At 44.4% G+C, this 18,317-nt stretch overlaps 2 long non-coding RNA genes across 2 annotated transcripts in view; both read right to left on the minus strand.

Annotated features, from left to right (window-relative positions):
- LOC135914986 (uncharacterized) overlaps positions 1-18,317 on the minus strand; it is a 564,953-nt gene that overhangs the window by 81,609 nt on the left and 465,027 nt on the right. The window lies entirely within an intron of this gene.
- On the minus strand, positions 9,789-13,030 carry LOC135914979 (uncharacterized). The gene is made up of 3 exons (XR_010568480.1): positions 12,801-13,030; positions 10,617-10,784; positions 9,789-10,170 (listed from the first exon to the last, which is right to left on the minus strand). It is a non-coding gene; the product is annotated as an uncharacterized lncRNA (long non-coding RNA).

Raw genomic sequence — 18,317 nt, forward strand, 5'->3', positions numbered from 1 at the left:
ATTACCTGCAGTGTGAAAAACGAAGAATGTCAGGCCACTCGTTTTCAAAGGAGGAAACAAGAAAGGAGACTTCCATGTTTCCTTCGGCTGTGAACGCATTTTGTGCGGATGCAGCATTATCCTGCAGTAACGGCCACCATTTTATTTTCCGTTGCCTCCTTCTTCATTATGTAATTTGGTTCAGACCCTACGGGAAATTGGACAAGAACACAGCGACCTTAAGGCATCTTGTACGGGATAGGGTGAAGTCGCATAAATACCTATTTTTTTAATGTCGAAAGTTGAAGAAACAAAGAAATTACATTACAATATTGAAACGAATGCATAAAGATACCAGTAGCTCTCAATAGACCTTTATGAATAGCACTTGGAAATATGCAGGAAGCTTAAGACAACGTAGACTGCGAATTGCAATGGGATAGCCTAACGCACGATGCCAAAGAAGACAATTTCGCAGATCTCTTGAGGGAGGTATAATGAAAAACCTTGTACAAATGGTATGGCATAGCCGGAAATGCAACGGACTAGTACACATTTACCGAGGGCTGAATGAAGGATGACATCGGTCTCCAATGTTATTGACGCTTTAAGCTAAGGGCATAGAAAGCCTACAGGAAAGCATTGAGTTAGATGTCGAGATATCTTGCATTCGTAATGAGCAAAAATACAACAGAAGGTCTCCGGGCTGATGTTTGCGGACGACATGATGCTACTCGCGAACAATGCAAGAAATTTACAGATTCACGAATATAGGCTACAATGCAACGGCTCATCTAGGCATTAAAGTTATCTCAGACAAATCGAAAATATTGATCTTTAATGATGATGTAAGTAATTGCGTGGTATCAATTCAAGAGGAAGTCGTACCCTCAGTCAAAGAATATTTTAAAAAATCTGAAGACACCTAAGCACTTGTCCAATCAAACACCAATCAAGGTGCAATTAAACACCGCTGAGCAGTTCTTAAAATTGTGAACTCCTCGTGGAGATGCCAGCTCGTTGAGACGCTGTGATTGTTTTGATTCAGCCCTAGAGGGGCGCAGTCAGAACACAGGCGACGTTTTATCGGAATCATACGGAGAGCAAACAATATTGAGGCTGCAACAGTCATCACCTGTGACACTGAAAGGAAGAAAATTTTGACGGACAAAGAAAACAAATGATAAGAATCTGAAGCGAAGAGAAACATTATATCCACCACCTAGTGAGGTTAAAACAACGCTAGCAGAAATTAACATTCCACAAGTTCTACTCGATAGAGCTTATGACGTCATAACAAGATTAATAATAATAATATTTGGGGATTTACGTGCCAAAACCACTTTCTGATTATGAGGCACGCCGTAGTGGAGGACTCCGGAAATTTCGACCACCTGGGGTTCTTTAACGTGCACCTAAATCTAAGCACACGGGTGTTTTCGCATTTCGCCCCCATCGAAATGCGGCCGCCGTGGCGGGGATTCGATCCCGCGACCTCGTGCTCAGCAGCCCAAGTCATAACAAGATTGTTGAGGCAATCGGAAGTAGATAACAGCCTGCACTAGAATCTGGCAGGACACCAGCCTTTATCACAAAATGCTGTAATGTCCTGTCAGACAAACTACGAAGATATCTTACGAAGATACCACGAATATTATCAAGTAAAGAACGCCTGAGAAAATTGTTCCCGGTTGTACCAAGGGTGACCTATTACCCCAACAGAAATTTTAAGGACATGTCAGTGCACGGAAAAGTCATTCAACATTATTCCCCCGTAATAAAAACATGTGGCCCACGGTGCAAAACCTGCAGGCACTTTCAAAGTGACAATAAAATAAAGGCACCGCAAATATAGTTATACAAACGAAGTGAGATCAAGCTTTACTTGCACTAGTTACGATGTCACTGATATGCTTGAATGTTACTTCCGTAAGAAACAATATATCGGTGAAACGATACAATCAATGAACGTCAGAATAAACGCATATAGCGCGGACACAGCTAAAAAGCTCAGTAACCCAACTCCCTAGCCAGAAATCTACTGCGGTGGTTATCACACTAGGAATTCTGAAACCTTTAGCCACAGAGTTAATATAATCAACTCCAGAGGAAAAGCTCCGCATGCCGCCCATGAATTTACATCGACAACTACAAGGGCGCCGCCATGTTGCTACCCTGCAAACGCGAAGAGGCGCAGATGATGGAATGTGATTCAAAGGAGACTCGCAATCAACGCCCTACAAAGCCTCGCTCAGTATGGTGGGAGTAAAGTTTTGTGGTGTCAGCTAACGAATCATTTAACGCATCGTAAATGAATAAAGGCAGAGGAGGACGTGGTATTGAACACAAGCAAGAATGTTTAGCCATAGAGTTATTATAATCAACTCCTGAGGAAATGCTCCTTATGGCGCCCATCGATTGAAATGGACAGCTACAAGGGCGCCCCCATGATGCTACTCTGCAAAGACGCAGACGTGCGGATGAGAAAACCTCATTCAAAGGAGACGCGAAATCAACGCCTTACCGAGCCTCCCTCAGTATCGTGGTTCCAGATTGTTCAGGCGTCTGAAAACGTATTATTTACCACACCGCAAATGAATCGAGTCCGAAGAGCACTTGGAATGACACTAGCGAGACATAAACATTAAACCATTGAGTTAATATAATCAATTCCAGGGGAAGAGCTCCTCATCGCGCCCATGATTCCAAATGGACAACTACAAGGGCACCGCCATGTTGTTAGTCTGCACAGACGCACATGCGCAACGCGCAGACGATGCGATGATTCAAACTAGACGCGCAATCAACGCCCTACGCAGCCTCCCTAAGTATGGTGGCGCCAAATTGTTCAGGCGTCCGCAAACACATCCTTCAATGCACCTTAAACGAATCGAGGCAGAAGAGCACGTGGAATGGCACATTAGCAAGTCTGAAACGTTTAGCCATAGAGGTAGCATCAACTCCCGAACAAATGCTCCTCATGGTGCCCATGCATTGAAATGGACAACTAGAAGGGCGCCGCCATGTTGCTTCTCTGCAAAGACGCACACAACCAGACGATCAGTTGTGATTCAGAGGAGACGCGAAATCTACGCCCTGCCGAGTTTCCCTCAGTATGGTGGCGGCAAATTGTGCAGGCGTCCTAAAACGTATTATTTAACCCACAGTAAACGAATCAAGGCTGAAGGGCACGTGGAATAGCCAGCGACTGTTATCTAGATTGCCTGGCGCGAACCTGCATCTGCCAGAGCTGAACAACCTCCTTCGGCCTTCAGATGTAAACAAGGCTATGAAATCCAGACCAATCTTCACAAACAACAAAGGCGCAAGCAGGACACAACCACCAACAGAAAGAATTACAGACGCACGAGGACATCTTCAAGGAACCAAATCGAGCACTGACGCTGTCTTACAATACGACGCAGGTTCCCGTCAAATGTATGCCGCTACCGCTTATTGCACAGAACACGGACAAGCACACGCAAAAGCCACAGCGTCCCTGTTCACTGGACCGCCACTATGCTTGAACTTCAAGCCATTGAAGAAGCAATTCAAACATTTTATGAGCGCAGAAAAGCCATCGTTCACATCTATACTGACCGTCAAGGGACCCTAAAGCAAGTGAACACCCGATCCTACGTGACTACCATCGCGCATCGCTTAGAACAAGCTTGCTGCCACAAGTGGGATAACAAATGTCCATGCTTTACCGCACATTGCACACAGGCATCAGCCTGAGCAAAGCGAGGAACTTGGCGGCCCATGAGGCTTCCAGCGAGAAAATCAGATGGGATTGCCATCGCAGCATTGATGTGAGCCCATCACTGCTGGAACACACCCATACCTCCACGTCATCTATCACTGTACCATACCACCGATTGCATCACTGAACCACGAGAGTAAGCTCTACAATGGGCGTCTACTCCTAGAATCCTCCCTCCCATTCGCACTGGTCATGGCAGAGAAGCCCGGGTTCTCTTACTCAAGGCGAGAGCTACAACCCCTATTCGACCGCATGTTCTGAACAAGTCGGGAGGAACACAAGTTGAATGGCCCAACAGCCTTGTAACCAACGTCGACACAAAACAACTGATCTTGTGCTGTCCTGCCACAGCCAGCCTCAGGTACAAGTACACCCCACCTCAAAGGGTGGCGTCGTACGACGAATGGCTCGCCACGCAAGGAGACGCCATCAGAAGAATTCACGCTGTGGTGTACAAGGTTAGGGAGGTGGACGCCCTTGCTTTTATCTGATCCTTTTCGAGATGCTAGGCCACTGGCCATCCTTCCTAATAAATGTTTCAATCAATCAACGAGTCAATAAATAAATTGTAAATATTAGATCACTAATTCATAAATGGCCTTCCGATAATTGCGACACCATAAATAATTTTCTATGATTTCTTCACACGTAATTGCTACCTGTAAATCATTGTTATTGAACAGCATTTTTTTTTCATTTTGGGCGTTAGAAAATTGAGTCGGTGAAACGTAGCGGTGTTTTCACTGTGGTCACGTTTTTTAGGAAGACTTTTCTTTTAATGCGCTTAGCGGTAACGCCATTACAACGTGATACATTCGTGCTCTATTTAGCGACGTAGCGGACGAGGAAATACATTTCACAAAAAAGAAAATGAGTGGAATAATAATAATAATAATATTTGGGGTTTTACGTGCCAAAACCACTTTCTGATTATGAGGCACGCCGTAGTGGAGGACTCCGGAAATTTTGACCACCTGGGGTTCTTTAACGTGCACCTAAATCTAAGCACACGGGTGTTTTCGCATTTCGCCCCCATCGAAATGCGGCCGCCGTGGCCGGGATTCGATCCCGCGACCTCGTGCTCAGCAGCCCAACACCATAGCCACTGAGCAACCACGGCGGGTAAAATGAGTGGAATTTTGATTGGCAAAAAAAGAACATTTCGGAATAAAGACATTAGCTGCGGATATTTTACGTTTGTTTTAATACAACGCCCTTAGCATATGCAAATTACCCTTTGAACAATAAAGAGAAAGTTACGTAAGGATGCCAGCGTCCCATCAGAAGTCTTTTGACATAGCATGAGCGCAGTTTTCATTAGAACCTTAGCTCCATTCGCAGTCCTGAAACCAGTGCCTTTAGAAACCCTGCTTGCTTCACGTGTAGATATGTATATGAATTTATGAAACAACGCACTGGAATGCACAAAACAAAGCATTCCAATACCGATATGAACCTGAGTCGTCCACAGTAGATGTCTTCTTTGCTTCGCATGAAGACATGTATATATGTTTACGAAAACATGCACTACATACAAAAGGAAACCATTCCAGTACAGATGGGCGCCGCAAAGGTGAAGGGCGTCAACTATCCGTGCTATGACTGTATCCTGGCACTTTTCCCAGCCTTATTCTTTGTTTGTTTCGTATGAAGAAAAACCGTTAGTGCCCGCAGGACTTTTTTCCGACACATCGTGTGATAGTAAAATTTCCGTAAGCCTATGTAATTGTGCACCCAATATAATTTGCTTATACCCGTATTAACAAATCGACCATACGGTAACGTTAAAAGGCGCCATTTTATAACGGTAAGCAAAGTACAAGGTTCAGAAAAAGGCAAGGCGTGATACAGAAACGTGCCTTTTTGCATGAAAAGGCAGCTTTACGAAAAGCGGCTTTATCGTCGTAAGAAATGAGCATGGGAGCGAGGCTAGGAACTTTTCATAGGTTTAAGTCGCTCCCTATTAATCAAATCACGTGTTGTTTTTTAAAACAATAGATATTAAAAAATAGAATACGCATTCTTCCGCGCCGTAAGCAATGCAGTCTGAAAACTTCGAGTGGTAGCTGTCGTGCATCTCTCGTCTTGCAACACGTGTCACTGCTTTTTTTTCATTTTCTTTTTTGGCTGTTGCAACGTGGTTGGTCTACTTTTTCACTTGCGTGATTCTTGGAATTTTACATCTCATAATTTTGTGTGTTGTAAGCATTGCGCGTGCTTGTTTACTTAAGTGTTCACTTAGTTATTCGATGATTTGTCGTCGAAAGGTTTCAGGAAACAATGCTCAACATTACGGAGGAAGAGCGGTGAACACCGATTCACCTCATGACGAGACCCAGCAACGTGCTAGAAAATAAGCAAACTGATGAGGTTTCCCTAAGTGAGAAGGAAAATAAATGGAAGGAGATAGAACGAGAATTGCAGCTACGAGCAGTAGCTACGCAAGTATTGGCGACTTGAAAATAGAAATGTGATAGAGCCACGGGCACAAAGGAGCTTATGCGAACCAGTGTGTTGTATTCGTTCTCATATCTCGCTTCTAAAAAAACTATTATAGAGCAAACCGCCGGGTCTCATCGCAGAATCCGTGAGCACCGCGCGCATTCAGACTAAATGGCTCACGTGGCTCACAAAACAAACGCACGGATCGTTCCGACGCGGTTGCGGTGTCGCCCGTCTCTGGCTGGCACGACCGTGCTGGAAAGCTGACACTGTCGTCTCGACCCAGAACGAACAAGGCTGTGGAGCGCTTACCGGGATGAGAAAGAAAAGTCAGAGTGCCGCCTGCTTTTGTTACTCCCTTTACACGGGAGCAATATAATTTTTAATTTTATTTCACTTACTCTCAGAGACGTAGAAGCACTGCCGAGAGGACTGGCAGTAATAAAAAAGGAGAGGCTAATGAGGCAGCATGTGCTCACAGATAGCTGACATGAACACGTGGCGATCAGTGGCGGTGACGGTGGACGTTGGAAGGCGTTTCTTGGCTTGTTTTCGGAAGCAGTGTTTCCAAGTATGCGTTGCTCTTGCAGTCAAGTATGCCCAAACTTTCTTACAATGAACAAGCAATGATGTCGAATGACTGGGGGAGAAAAAGTATGATTTTTCAGGTAATTATAATGTTAATACATTTAATGAAACAAGCATACGTGGGAAAGACGATGTCAGGTAGAAAGGAGCCCTAGGGAGACCACAACGCATCACTTGACTCGGGGGGCGCCTAGCTAAGACCAGTGGCGCTCTCGCGCAATCAGCTCTATTGTGCCTCTATGTATTCCCGCAGGAAGCAGAGTTGTGCATAACTTTCCCGGCACCACTCGCAGCGCTATTCGCCGAGCGCTATCACGTGGTGCAAAAATGACGTCAAATGTTCATCCGCGCCGCTGCGAAGGCAACTTTACGGACGTGGCGCTCACTCGACTTGTTTCTCTCAGTGCCACCGAAATTCCAACCAGCGGACCATCGATCGTGCGTTGCACTGATCGGCTCCGGGTCGCAGCTGCGGCATTCGACAAAATTAGGTTCATAACTTTGGAGAAGTGGTACGAAACACATAATTTGACAAGTGTATGCCAATATGATGGGATGCAGCGCACCAAGCTGCACAAATCGCGCGAAAGGTGGGAAAGCTTTTTACGCGGTGCCGTGCGGACGGACGAGACCGGCCAGCTCCGGAAGTGACCAGGATATGCGAGGTCCGTTCGCCTTTTTTACACTAAAGCAGCATTTACATCGGGTAACATTCCTGTACACGCTGAAATGCGTACGCCTGACATGAGACATTGCTCAATTGTGCGATTTTTTTGTATGTGTGCAGCGCAACACAGATGGGGGACAAAAAATGGACGACACGTCTGTGTTGCGCAGCGCATTTACGCAAGCATGTTAACTTACCAAATCGCCGAATTCGCTGTGTAGCTCGTACGATTGCTTTGTCTATGCGGCTCTATGACAGTGTGTTCAAAACAGAGTAAATACTAGTAGATGAAATTTTCCCGCTGCCTCCCGGCATTTCCCAACTGTGTTTTTTTTTGTCGGCGTTCTGACTTTTCATGTGAGGTCGATTAAGGCACTCGTGTTCATTCTTTTGTAGTATGCGAAAACATCGTGCACTCCTATTGATGAGAGAGCTGTGAAAGCTTAAGCAGTTACTGCCCGCCGCATGTTGCTTGTTCAATCAGCCTTAGTCGACGTGAGGAATGGGAAATTATTGTTGTTCGTTTAGTACGAGGTGTGTCATAGTAAATTAATCTGAGCAGTATGGAAAGATAAACAAAACGCGTTTTCATATTACAATCAGCAATATGTGAATAATTACTTTGCAAGTTTGCCATATTATGTGATTAGTGCAATAAAAGTAACCTGTTTTTATTGTTAATAACTTGTTGCCTTTCCACTGGCTTTCCATTCTGCCCGCACGGCGTCGAGAACCAGCACTCATCCCCTGCTTCCACCACCCATTGCTCATCCCCTCCCTTGTACGAAATACATTTGATCTTGAAGCTCGTGCACCTTGGATTTTTTTGTACATGCCGATTCGCTGCTACGAAGGAGCTGTTAAGTTTGCGGTATAAATCGTAAAAGAAAGCTTTTTAAAAATGGGCGGATGTGAACATTTGTAATGCGTTTAAATCTACGTGTGTGCACCGCATATATCTAAAACGTGCCGCAGGTGTGAATGACGGTTGGTGATGAATGATGATTATGGTTAAGGGTCACTGACATAGCTGCAGGAACGATAGTTTTCTCGGTCACGGTTATTCGTCTGATTTCGGCATCCAAAAAGTGCTCACCTAATTGTCCACCACACGTGTGCGAAGTTTTCTTTAAACACCCTTTAAAACATTTCTAGCCTTCCGGCCCGCTCGAGGAAACTTTATATGCAAGCTGAGAAACATCGCACCGCTTTTTGTTGCAAGGTAATGCGCGTTTCCACGCGAATATTCGAGCTCTTCGAGTCACGTGCGCAGCCAGGATGTTATTCCGAGCAATCGAGGGGGGTACTACTCTACATGTACGTTCGTGCCTGTGTTAGTTTTTTGTATACGTGCGTGCATATACGTACATACAAACAAAAAATTCGAGGTGTTCGCACCCTTCTGGCTGCGCCAATCCTTCGAGGGAAGCTTTCAATAAAAAGTGTCGTCTTGCTCCATGCTTGTTTAGCGTAGCTGGATTGCTTAAGCAGTTTGATGTCAGCGGTGTCAAACATTCGGCATACACAATGGCGTTTTTATATAATTCTTTATTTCGCTAGGATGACTGCGCGCTGCATGTTGTTTGAGTGTTGGGATAGTACATTTTACAACCTATATATACTAAACATAAACAGGGATTGAAGCGTTCCGACACGCTTACAAAACAACAGGGAATCAAACCTACATTGAACTTCATTGGTAAGTTCAGTTACATGGCAAACCAAGCAAATATAAAATAAGAATGCATCTTGTCTCCTGAAAGCAGCTTGAGTTATGAGGTCACCTGCCCTTAAAAGAAAACACTTTGCATTCTCAGATCACCAGCAGGTAACACGCAACGCCCCTACGATTGAGATCACCTGCTCCCAACACCAAGCGCCTTGAGTTCAGAAATCTCCAGCACTTGAAAGAAAACACTGCATTGTCAGATCACCATGGCGGTTAACATGAAACTCCTTTATAACTTAGATAACTTGCTGCTTTATAACATTATAAAAAACGAAACTCCTTTATAACTTTATAACTTAATCTCAACACAAAGCGCCTTAAGTTCTGATATCTGCACGAAGCACAAAACACCACAAGAGCTCCAACCAGCCGCAATGAAGCGTCACTGACATAGTTTTTTTTTTTCAGGGCACTGCATCTTTCGCAGGGAACGCTGCCTCAACTAAGAGGCAATGAATTTGCAGCTTAACCTCCTCCTCTTTCCGACCATAGTGTTTACCGAGAAGACCCTTTAAGCTCATTAGGAAGTGTTTATTGACTACTACAGACACCGCAGCGGCCGTTAATTCATTCAGCCGCTGCTGATTTGTTCCAAGTGCGGACATCGTCAAGTCATCAAGGTCATTCTTTTTGCTTTTTGTGAGCTTGCTTACAATTTCTTGATTTCGAAGAAACTTCTTCAGAGCAAGTTGAGCGCTGTGGTGAACAGGCGACATGTAAAGAAATTTGTTCCAAGCTCGCTGCCGACTTTGATGTTTTTTCCGTCAGGCAGTCTGTCTGCCTCAATACTTGGTGCAGAGGAAGCAGCTGCACTTGGACAAACCTTGTGACAGGGGAGTTCTTCCAGTAAGTCGTAAGACAGTGACGTCTGCTGGGTATTGTTTGCATGAAATGTGTGACAAATTTTGTATTGATGACGCTGCGTCAGTGACAGACTGAGGTAACTGAGCATGGGACAGCTCGAATCCTCTCCCATCTTTTCCCATCAGCGTGCAGACGGTGCTGTGGAGAAAAAGAAAACACAATTTATTCTTATATTCAGCCACATTCTCTGTGGCTTTACTTGGCACTAGACATAAACTTTACTATGAAAACAGCTGATTGTAGTTGTTGGCTACAAAACGTTTTCCTATTTTTTTTAATTTTGGTTGTCCTCTGTCACAGTAGAAATCTACCGCAATATCAAACGTGTGCTTTGTAATGTTAGGTCGACCGGGAAAAGAGTGAGAAGAATTGGCATATACTCATAAGACGGCTTGTTCGTGGAAATGCAAAACCTTCTTGGTCACTTTGGTGAAACGTTTTTGATTTATGTTTTCGGTATGCATTGACGTTCTTTCTGCCTAGTCGGTGTGTGCGTTTGCGCATTCATTGGCCTCATACCTATCCTGGCGCGACAGACGTTGTAGATGCAATCAGTAGCAAACAAGCTAGCAAAAAGCTTTTACCTTCGGCGTTGTATTGCATCGGCCAGGAACATAAGGTGTGGCATGAGAACCCACGACTTCTCAATGCCCGCTGCGCCGGTGTCAGACATGTGGCAGACATTTCCCAGCCGAAGAAACTTCTACCCAAGGCAACTCCAAATATGCTGCAGTTCGGCCACTGCATTGCACCTAGTATAGAAAACGTTTACATATAATAAAGCAGGTTGAACAGGTTCGTCTACATAAGCTCCACTTGTGCCATTTACGCTCTTTTCATTTTTCGTTCCCAGCATTAGCTTTACGATATACATCGCCGATGAGTCTACTTGAAACAACTACTTAAGAAGAAGCTTCAGCTTGGGCCCAACTCCGACGCGGCCTATTCAAATACATGTAAAACGCAGAAACGCTTCTGTGACAGAACCCCTGCACCGATTTCAATGAAATTTGTTACATTTCAAAGATAAAGGTAAATTATAGTGACTGTTGGTCACGGATTTTCAATTTAGGGCCTGAATATTGCTAAAGCAATTTTCAAGAATCCGAAAGTAGGGAAAAAAATAGCAGGCCGTTTGCAAATAATAGCTCTACATCAAGAACAGATATTGCGGTTCTGCAAACGACATGTATTAGAGCATTCAAAGCGAACAAATTCTCTTGTCAATTGATGTCTTAGGTGAATTCGTTACGTTGTGTACAAGGGTTCTGGAAAGGCTGTATTTACATATTACTATATTTCTTGAGATTCATGTATAACATACCAACTTCGTCCGCTTTAATGCACTATTAAACGCAATTCACACAATTGTGATGTCGCTTTTCATTGCTCAGCTACGGAGTTGCAAACTTGACAGTTTCGTTTTCTGAAAATTCTTGATTTTTGTGAATTTTTTATAAAAAGTTGCCGATCAAAATCGAAAATTCGAAACCGACAGTCACTAGATTTTAAGTTTTTCTTTTAAATGCAACAAACCTAGTCAAATTTGGTGCATTGGTGGATGAGAAAAGCAAATTATCCTTTTACATATGTTCATATAGGAGCACCCGGTACGGGGGAGAAAACCGGAGGTTCACGACAAGGCTGCTACCGAAATTGAGGACAACGCCACGAACTATGGAAAGAAGAATGATGGGCGTAACGTTAAGCGACAATAAAAGAGCAGATTGGGTTAGGGACAAACGCTAGTTAATCACATCTACGCTGAAATCAACAAAAAGAAATGGGGGGGGAGGGTGGCATGGGCAGGACATGTAATAAGCTGGGAAGATAACCGATGGTCATTAGGGGTTAAGGGCTGGATTCGAAGGGAAGGGAAGCGTAGCAGGGGGTGGCAGAAGGTTAGTTGGGCTGGTCAGATCAAGAAGTTTGCAGGGACAACATGGCCACAACTAGTTGTTGTTCGGGGTAGTGGAGAAGTAGAGGAGAGGTCTTTGCCCTGCAGTGGGCGTAACCAAGATGGTGATGATAATGATGATGATGATGATGATGATGCTTATGAGGACCCGAGCTAATGCTTCCTCTTAACGCGGGAACACACACGTAGCAACTGTAAGTATACCACGGAAGTAAAAGCGCCGACAGCGAACTGCCCAACTAGAAGTAAATTCAACTACCAAACGTGAATTTTTCCAACAGTATAAACAACTTAGAACCACCAAAATATCATATAAAACACAATACGTATTGCACCAAACACTGCACCACCAGCAGTATTGGAAGCGGGGCCACCAAGCTGAACCGTCGTAAAAGAAGTTGCCTGGACTTCTGTATGACTGCGTGTAAACCAACTACTCATGGCATTGTATCATACATAAGCAAATAGATGGCCCTTAATGCGCATTTTCCGCTTTAGCATTGAAAAGGAAACGTAAAGTGATGCAATTATCCGTGCAACATTCTGTCAAGTTGCTTGCAGGCACGCCAAACGCTGCGGTTTTATTTCGAGTAATAACTGCTCGTCACTGTAGAAGTTAGCCCTGAACCTTTTTCACGGTTCCCGGCTCCAAGTTCGACAGCGCGGAACGACAACGGAGGCGCCAATAAAGGCACTCTACTTGAGGGTACACCGACGTAGTGGCGGGGCTGCGAGAAAACATTTTCAAAGGTTGCTCGGAGCGGACATTGCAAGTCGCTAGACAAACGCAACCTTTGACTGATGCACATATCGACGCATACGTCCAAAAAAGAAAACAAATAACACTTACCACATTGTTTCAATTTATTCGCTACATCAAGCCAGGTGTCCTTCTGGAGCCTGTTGTCACGATACGTTTTGAGGTGCTGGTGGTAAAGTAGCGGCCTTTGTCGCACTTCTTCGATGAGCAGCTCATCGCTGCAGAGCGGAGACTCTTCCACAATGCACATCAGTTCACAAAGGACACGTAGCAAGAGACACACGTGCACATGCACAAAATCCAAGGCCACCACGCAGCAGCGTCCGATGGCATCGCCAGCTCGCCGGTTTTCTAAAGGAGGAATCTGGGGAGGCCGGAAGCCCCGTGACCGGAAGGTGTTAACCGAAACTGCTTCGCGCATTGGTGGCATAGTAACAATCGTATCTGTGCTTGTCGACAAAGTAGCGGGTACTCCAACATTAACGCCCAGTCCTGGTTACAAATTTTGCCTTCTTTCAGCTCAAGACGACGGCAGTGTAAACAAACTATTTGCGCTTTCTGTGTATACGCTTACAATCCGTGTGTACAATCCGTACATTGCGCCCGTAGTCTGAACGCGGGTTTTTTGCCCTGTCAAGCTGCATAGTGGATAATAGTTAGTTAAATGGGGTTTATTGGCGCAAAAGCAGCTAAGGCTATGCTGCGCCAAAGACGAGGTGTTTTAAAATCCAGTTTGTGAAGGAAAAGGCTGGGTTAGTAATCTATATTTTATGTAAAAATCCAGTGTCTTGTAGAAATTTACGGACCTCACATAATGGGACTAGCGGATGATCCCCTAAAATCAGAGCAGGGTGTAAAGGTATGTGTAGTTGATATAATTTGTGCAAAAATGTTCGTCTGTGTGTTTCCGTCTGCGTACATGTGAGTAATATGTGCATAACTGTTAGTGGCTGTTGACATTTCTCGCATGTTGGTGTGTCTTCTTTCGTAAATAAGTAATTGTGTGTGAGGTGTGTGTGCCCAATGCGTAGTCGGCATAAAACTACTTCGATGAACCGCTCCTGATGATAGCATAACTTCCACTCGCCAACTATGGGTTTCGTGAGATGTAGCTTGTTGTCGGCACAAAGGTCCCATTCGCGTTGCCATTTTACTGTTAAGGCTTTTCTAATTGCACGGATGCTATCTTTGTATGGGAGTGTTGTGTTTGTGATGTCTTTGTGCGCTGCCATCAATGCATATCTATCAGCTTCTTCGTTACCTGGTATCCCAACATGGCTTGGGACCCAGCAGAAACGAATTGACCTCCCGTATTCGTTAAGCACCACCATGTTTAAAATATCTCCAATCAAGAGTTCACACTCAGATTTAAGATTTAGAGCCTTTAGTGTGCTTAAAGAATCTGTGTATATGACTGCATTTTTGTGTTTCTCAGCGATAATCTTTTTTACAACAAGCCATATAGCGAAAACTTCGGCCGTGAAGACAGAGGCGTGTTGTGGCAATCGAATACTTGTTCCCCAATTTTCCGTTACGGCGCCCACTCCCACGTGATCTTTTGTTTTAGAGCCATCAGTGTAATATTGCATGTTATTTTGATATTTGTCCTGAAGTGCACGGAATTCTTCTGTAATGTTTTCGTGTGGGGTGTCTTTCTTCTTTAAATGAGTCAATGTCCAGTCGCACAACTGTGTGAAATCGTACCACGGGGCCAGCCGTTGTGGTTTCTTGGCAACCTGGAGGACTTCGTGGGGAATGTCATAATCCCGAACATATTCCTCATATCGCAGGACAAGCGGTTTAATCGTGTTTGGTTTATTTGTATAGTGTAGGCGTGAGTTGCATTGTGTGAGTATATTGTAGCATATGTGTTGTGGTGATTACTGAATTCTTAGTACGTAGGAAAAAGTGAGTAATGGTCTACGTGGATGTAATGAGGGTTCATTACATTCAACATATAAACTTTGCACAGGTGACGTTCTGTAGGCGCCACTTGCCAGTCGCAGTCCAAGGTTATGTACTGGATCAAGTCGCTTGATGTATGACTGTCTGGCTGAACCGTAAACCACGGAGCCGTAGTCTAAAAGGCTACGCACAAGAGACCGCTAAACTCGTAAAAGGCACATTCGGTCGGAACCCCAGTGTTTATGGGACAAAACTTTAAGGATATTTAGAGCTTTATTTGCTTTATTCTTTAGTGCTTTTATGTGAGTTAGGAAATTAAGTTTGCTGTCAAAGGTTACTCCTAAAAACTTATGATCTTGTTTCACCGGCAATATGGTGTCGTTCAATTTTACGACTGGATCGCTGTTTAGTCCTCGTTTCTGAGAGAACAAAACAGTAACTGTTTTCTGTGTGGAGAAGCGGAAACCATTTTTGTTAGCCCATTGTGTAAGTTTATTTATTGTCATTTGAAGCTGTCTTTCACAGGTTGGCAAACTTGAGGCGCGGCAAGCTACTTGGAGATCGTCTACGTAAACAGAGTGCATAAGAGATGACGGTATAATCTTATTAATTGAATTCATCTTTACTATAAACAGCGTCCTGCTGAGAACACAGCCTTGCGGAAAGCCATTTTCCTGTGTAAATGCATTAGAATGAACTGAACCCAGACGTACCTGAAATGTTCTGTTAGACATAAAATCAGCTAGGCAATTTAGCATTTTACCACGGATGCCGAGGTCAGCCAGGTCTCTTAAAATTCCATATCTCCATGTGGTATCATAGGCTTTTTCTAAATCGAAGAAAACTGCAAGACAGTGTTGTTTGTGTAAAAATGCGTGTCGAATTTCATGTTCAAGACGGACAAGATGGTCGGTGGTTGAACAACCCTTTTTATATCCACACTGATGGGGGTCTATGAGGTTCCTTGATTCTAAAATAAATGAGAGTCTTATATTGATAATGCTTTCATATGATTTTGCCAAACAGCTTGTGAGGGCAATGGGTCTGTAGCTGGTTGCGGATGTTGGGAATTTACCGGCTTTTAGAAATGCGACTCCTATTGCTTTTTTCCACTCTTCGGGCATTATACCTGATTCCCAGATTATGTTGAAAAATTTGAGGAGAGCGTCTACAGATGCCTGAGACAGATGAGCCAGCATGGCGTAGTGAATGCGGTCGTGACCTGGCGCTGTTGTTTTCCCTGCAGAGAGGACTCTGTTTATTTCTTGTTGTGTCAGGGGGGAATTATACGGTTCATTTGACGCGCCAGTAGTGGGAAGCTTCTGTTTTTCAGCGGACTGTTTGTATTGCAAAAATTCCTCTGTATAATTCCCTGAGCTGGATACATCACGGAAATGTTCGCCAAGTATATCTGCCTGTTCTTGTATTGTTGTTTGTGTGCCTGGACATGTAAGTAGTGGAATTGTGTACGATGAGTACTCTCCTCTAAATTTCCTGACCTGGTCCCACATACGCTTTGATGTTATTGTACTGTTGATTGAAGATATGTAGTTTTGCCGTGAAGAGTTTTCAGCCTGTCTTCTAATGAATCGTGCTTTGGCTTTGGCTTGTTTGAAGTTTAAGAGGTTGCAATAGGTGGGGTACCTCCATAGGATTCCCCAGGCCTTATTTTGTTCTTTTTTAGCGTTGGTACACTCCTTCGTCCACCAGGGGTTTAGCCTTTTGCTCACATTTCCCGATGACTGGGGTATCGCCTTTTCTGCCGCTGAGATTATTACCTCAGTGAATTTTGTGTTAAGTTCGTTAACGCTTAGGTTTGGCGAAAAGACATCTTCTAGTTTCGAATTTTCCGTAAAGAGCGGCCAATTAGCGAGCTTTAGTTTCCATCGGCGTGGCCTAGTGGTTAAGGTTGATGGTGATGATACGAGTTTAATGACTGCTGGTAAGTGATCACTACCATATGGCGTGTCGAGGGCCTCTCACCTAATATCATTAAAAAGAGATGGTGAGCAAAAAGCTAAATCTAAACAGCTAAAACTGCGGGCAGTTGGTGAAAAGTACGTTGGGGCACCTGAATTTAAAAGGCAGATATCATTGGATAAGATAAAATCTTCAACCAGCTGTCCTCTTCGGTCAGTTTTGGTACTGCCCCAAAGAGTGCAATGAGCATTAAGATCCCCTACTAAAACAAATGGTTCCGGTAATTGATCTGTTAAATTTTCTAATTGTTTAGTAGTGAAGTGGGTGTGGGGTGGTATATAGAGTGAGCAAATGGTGATGGTTTTGTAAGACAGGATGGTGACAGCTACGGCTTCTAAAGATGTATTCAATTCGACGTTTAGGGTAGGAGTGCCGCCCTGCACAACTATAGCCACTCCGCCTGACAAACGGGTGGAACAATCGCGGTCCTTTCGGACAACGGTGAAACCTTTGAGAATTTGACTATTTTTTGGACCGAGATTTGTTTCCTGAAGACATACGGCAACTGGTGAAAAGATGTTGATGATGTCTTTGATGTCACCTAGATTGTGCATGAGACCTCTACAATTCCAATGAATAATAAAAGCCATCTTAAAATTGAAAGGTAAGAATTAGCACTATGGAATGAATAAGAGGTGAGATGTTAGGTGACATGGAATTTAAAAAGCTTATACAAATGAGCGATAACCTTTAGGTTATCGCTTTCTTATTCTGAGTGGTTATTGGGATCTTGTCCCTCTTACCGGGCTCAAGAGAGCGCTTGTCCTTTGGTGTCAATGACACCGGGGTTTTTGCGTCGACCTCCATCGCTGTCTCTGAGGCGCTGGAGGATCGAGAGTTAGGCGCCGAGACACGTGTCTCGGGCCTTGGGGTTCGCTTGATCTTAGGGCCCTGCGGGACTGGTGTTTGCTGGGCCGTCGAAGAGGGTGGAACAGTACTGACTGCTTCCACCACGGGGGCGGGAGGAGTCACTGCGGCACCACTGCGCGTGGGCTCGGAGGACTCTGGCGGCCTCTGTGACGCTGCCCCCGCCTGCGTCACTTCGGCATAACTCCTTCGCGGAAGATACGATAGCCGCTTTCGGTCTTCAAAGAACGAAATTTTTTCTTTTACAGTTAGAGCAATGACTTCTTTTTCTTTTTTCCAGCAAGGGCAGGACTGTGAATAAGCTGGGTGATCTCCCTTGCAGTTAACACAATGTGCGGAAGAGGTACAATTCTCAGATTGGTGTTCGTTGGAGCTGCATTTAGCACAAGTTGTTTGTCCTCGGCATGCATGTGAAGCGTGTCCAAACCTTTGGCACTTGAAACATCGTCTGGCGTTTGGAATATATGGTCTTACATTGACTTTAACATAACCTGCATCGAGCGAGGTAGGCATTACGCTTGTTCCGAAGGAGAGTATAACGTGTTTGGTGGGGATTTCTTGGTCGTTTCTGCGGATTACTATTCTCTGTACTTTGGTAACATTTTGTTCCTGGAAACCTTCCAGCAGTTCCTCGTCGCTTAATCCAATAAATTCTTCTTCAGATATTACTCCCCTACTTGTATTGAGTGTTCTGTGGGCTGAAACAGTCACTGTCGCCTCGCCAATACTGGTAAGTTCAGACAGCTTATCTGCTTGGTCTTTACTATTCAATTCTAGGAGGAGGTCCCCGCTAGACATTTTGGAGGCTTTGTATGTCTGTCCGATTTTATCTTTCAGGCATTTGGCGACCAGGAG

This window comes from Dermacentor albipictus, chromosome 9, assembly GCF_038994185.2.
Source record: "Dermacentor albipictus isolate Rhodes 1998 colony chromosome 9, USDA_Dalb.pri_finalv2, whole genome shotgun sequence".
NCBI classification, from domain to species: Eukaryota; Metazoa; Arthropoda; class Arachnida; order Ixodida; family Ixodidae; genus Dermacentor; species Dermacentor albipictus.